The sequence below is a fragment of the Leiobunum rupestre genome, chromosome 7 (assembly GCF_980474605.1).
Source record: "Leiobunum rupestre chromosome 7, qqLeiRupe1.1.hap1, whole genome shotgun sequence".
NCBI lineage: Eukaryota > Metazoa > Arthropoda > Arachnida > Opiliones > Sclerosomatidae > Leiobunum > Leiobunum rupestre.
This window is the reverse complement of record NC_143390.1, coordinates 25,557,141-25,561,857: the sequence shown is the minus strand read 5'-3', so window position 1 is coordinate 25,561,857 and position 4,717 is coordinate 25,557,141.

Here is a 4,717-nt window from a genome sequence, read left to right as displayed (position 1 = left end):
GGCTTAGCTATTTGTTTTGAAGTCATGCTCTAGTGGCGCCACTTAGTGGCAGCCTCGGTATTAGGTTGCGGTTGCAGTTTTTACATCACGATGTTTAAATAATAATTAAAGTTTATTGTGCCCTGACGAAAAAAAAAGAGAATACTGAGAAAAACCCAAACTATCTACTTAGTCAGTCTTATCATAAGACTGACTAAGCTAAAACCAAAGATAATCTCTAAAACCAACGTTTTTACGAGAGCGGGGACAAAAACATAGAAATCGGATAACAAACTAGAACGATTTTTGAAATTTTGTCGTGGGGTCCGATTAGAACTATTAAAAAACCCTGCCTTTGGCCCATGCTTTTCGTTTGGCTGGCAACGAAAGTTACGGGTTTTTCCGTTTCAAAATATGCAGTAGATTAAACTGAGGCTTAAGACTGGGCAAGATTCAGCGCCTTAAAACAGAGAGAATTTAGATAAATTCTCTCTGCTTAAAATTTTCGTCTACTTTAAAGAATAATTCTGAACGAACCAATGGATGAAAAGTTATGAAACTAGCTTTTAAATAAACCTTGAAACTTATTTCAAGTCATATTTATAATTTACTGATGACTAAAATCCGTGAAAAGTATTAACATAATAACATCGTTCCGAATTACAATCTACTTTCTAAACTCTCATTTTGCTTTCTAATACGCGCGTTGACAACACAAACTTTACCTAGACGAGCAGATGTTCGGTTATCTACATGGTGCGGGAAAAATATTATTTTTGAATGTTATAAAGCGGTAAACGATTTTTCAAGATGATTTTATAATACATTTAAGTTCATATAAACGGGAAAAATTGTCAGTGGAATATTTCTTATATCATTTGGTAGGTTAATTAACGTTTAATTATCGCCAACTTTACATTAATTTCAATGGGGAGGGGAACAACTTTTAATCAAGTTACGCGCGAGCGCGTCTCTAGAGGCAGCGCAGATGGCGTTACTGTCGTTTTAGCCAAGAATCTAATCGGTGCATTGTCAGCCATTCGATTAAGTCGGCCTGCCAGGTTGGAAAATAAGTATCCTGGGTGATAACTACACCTCTGCGCAGTCTTCCCTGAGAAAAAGTAGCGGGAGCAGCGCCCCCATGGTGAAATAGTCGCCCCCGCTGCCCCGTGGTTGGCACGCCCCGGTCTTATGAATAATGCGGTACTGGGTACAGGCCCGTAGCCAGAGGGGGGCCAGTACGGGTGGCATTAGGTCATAAGAAACTATTACCTAAATTTATTTTCTTTAAAATAAATTTAAATAATTAATTAAAATTAAAAGTACAAATTACGATTGAAAAGCAACTTTTGGAATTTGCCGGGTAGGCGTGGTTGAAGTGACGTTTCTGATTCTACAGCTATCGAGATCGTTGCGTTTTCGGGTTTGTCGTAAATTTTTCCACCACTATTTTTAGCTGAGTTTCTAGTTTTTTCAGCACTGCCATTACTGTGTTTGTGTTGTAGAGTGTTTAAACATTCCGTCTACTAACCAGGAGACTACCCGAGGTGATTATCACCGATTTTGTTGAAACTAGGTTGGCCCATAACACCAACTGCTGGTGTAATGAACAATTGGAGTTATGGGCCGTTGGCGTTATGCGATGCTCATAACGCCAACTCGATTTCGAGATCCAGTGTGTCAGAATTTATAGCCCGGTGTACCTAGTAACAGAGACTATACCACCGGAGGCCGATCATCATAGTGCCCTACGCCAGCGTCCCCAAGCCCGGACAAGGACTAGTGGACAGGTGACAAAACCAGCATGGGTAGCAGAACCCCACTACTGATGGTCGAGATACAGCGGCCGTTGGCGTTGTGGTCTGCTCATAATGCCAACTCGATTTCGAGATACAGCGGCCGTTGGCGTTGTGGTCTGCTCATAACGCCAACTCGATTTCGAGATACATAAGTATATGTATTTGTACCCCGCTGCTCCGCCTTAAGCCCTACAGCGGCCACCTAAAACAACCAGCCCCGGACAAAAGTGCGCTTTGCGAAACAACGTTCGGCCAGTGAGACAGCCATTTTGACCGCCTCACATATAGCAAACAAACGCCCTCATCACGGCCCAACAAAAGGCGACACCATGGGCTGCCCGAGACCCACCCTCGCACAGCTGAGGACTAGAGTGGCTTCCTCTTCCACTGCAAACTACCCTCCTTAGTAGGTCACAGAATGACGAGTGTGGAACACCCATGAGGTTCCAGTGACCCAGCGCCCCGATCACATGACTTTGAGAGCCGGTTATGGAGCCCCCCACAGGCTCCAGTGACCCCATCACACCACTAGATAACGCCAACTCGATTTCGAGATACAGCGGCCGTTGGCGTTGTGGTCTGATCATAACGCCAACTCGATTTCGAGATAAAGCGGCAGTTGGTGTTGTGGTCTGCTCATAATGCCAACTGCTAAAACATCTACAATGTGTCACCTGAGAGCAATAACCACGTAATTTTTGTCGGGCATTTTGAGAAAAACGTATTAAAACATTTTTTATCTCGTGTCCCTATTATAAAATTCTAGCTTCTCCTCTTTTCTTAGCATACCCATACTTAAATACTCTGTGGTTATTGTTTTATGCCTTCATTTGTTATTATTTGTATACGTTCATTGTGTATTTTTAACATTACCACCTCGTTCTGTACATAGATATAAGATAAATTTCGGGGCGTCTAAGCCTAACATAAAATACGGAATTGACACCTAGCAGACACCGAGGAAGGCACGTGACCAAGAGCACGAGCTCTCTTAGCATTTTAGTACAAAGTTCTTGACCTTTCCGCAGGCCGTAGTCTTTAGACACCATCTGTTGGTGACTTTTAGTATAATTTTTAAGCAGGAGACAATGGCTCTCGCGACGATAGCACAAGCTTTCTTACCGATAGATAGCGCCTTATAAGGATAGCCTGCAGAAATGTACGCGTTTCTGCTAGCTGTCACCTCCGTATTCACTCCCTTTGAAATATTTTATCTAGACCTTTATATACGTTTCCTATATCTATGGTTCTGTACCGATGCTTAATTTACTCGAAGCCCTACTGCAGCTTATTGACCAATATTTTTCATAAATAGATAGATAAACATTTAATCGTTAAATTGTTTTCAGAGCAATTTTTCCAGATATGTGAATACAATCAAATTTTACACTAGTACAACTTTTCTGAGGGTGTACTTCCTTCAAGTGAACAGTGGCGTCGCCAGACCCTATTCAAATTCAAAATTGGCGCCTTAGCTCCTCCAACTCGTCAAAAGGCTCAAAAGCTCGCCAAATAGTGTGTAGACTACTAAAAGTCTAAAAGGATATTTTGGTATCGACCTACCTTAACGCTGATTAAAAAAGAGACAGCTATTAAAAACACATTTTCTTAAATCGTGGGTTCGCATTTAGTATTTTAGGGGGATTCAACAGTTGCACGGCGAACTTAGATCTGTTTTGAGATACACGTCAGTTATGAGATTTTTAGTTAAAACAGTGTTCAGCGGGTAGTTGGCCGGGAAGGGGAAGAGTCTCTCCATAAAATATATGGGGGGAGGCTCTCCCCCCCAAGAGGACGCCCCTGTGTATATATATGTGTGCCATCAAATTCCGTGTGGGTACTAAATTCCGAGTGGGTAGTGTTACCCACGATACCCACATTATCCGCCGGCCCTGTAAGTGTTGCTCTAAATGTTTTCACCATATGTCCCCCCCTCCCAAACAAAATGGTAACCCTGGCGACGCCACTGCAAGTTAAATGAGGACCAAAATTAGAAAAAGGTCAATTTTAATGAAAAAAATTAAAGATACAAAATATGGGTTTTATTTAAAAATTCTTTTTCTCTAAGTGTCGATCAGCCTTTGGATATGTCATCGACAAAACGGACATCTTCTCCTTAATTCCGGCCTACTTAAACAAGTGCGGCAAGCAGCATGCCCACAGGGAAGTGCTATCGTAATTGACGGGTTTGTAACGCACAGGAAACAAGTGCCGTCACCCTATAAAAACAACACTATCTTTCAATATTATGAACCCTTTATTTTTCGATATAACATAAAATTTTCACCTCAATTTCATCCGTTTGTCTCTGGACGTTTTCCTGTTCTTCCTGGACGTTCTCCGGTGGGACTTGGACGTACTCCGGTGGGACTTGGATGTTTTGTTCTCGCTGATTATTCTGATTGGGTGCTCCAACAAGTTCTAATCTTATTAGTCCATTTGCTCCACGTACCACTCTTAACCGGACGTTTTGTAGTGGGACTGGGGCGATAAGAAGTTGTCCGGCTGGTGGTAGCTGTCCAGCGGCTTGTAGTTGTCCAGCTGGTGGTTGTCCATAAGCTGGTGGCAGTGGTCTGCCTGGTAGTAGTTGTCCAGGTGGTGGTTGTCCATAGGCTGGTGGCAATTGTATGGCTGGTAGTAATTGTAACGCTGTTTCTACCCTGGCAGCCGGCGCGGACTGCTTCAGTCGCCCCCCCCCCCCCTACTGATATAGATATATATTTGTAATTTCATTCTCGCGCAATGTAAGAACTCATCGTATGCTGCTTGGGTTTTGCTTGTGACTAATGCGTATAAGGCTGAAAAAACCTATATAGAATTAGAATTATTAACCATTTACTATTACCAGAACTTCTCACCGCAGTTCTGGTAATGTTCCGAAATATCTCACATGATGGGATCGGTTGCATTGTAAATGAATGGTCACAAGTTGGGCGAAC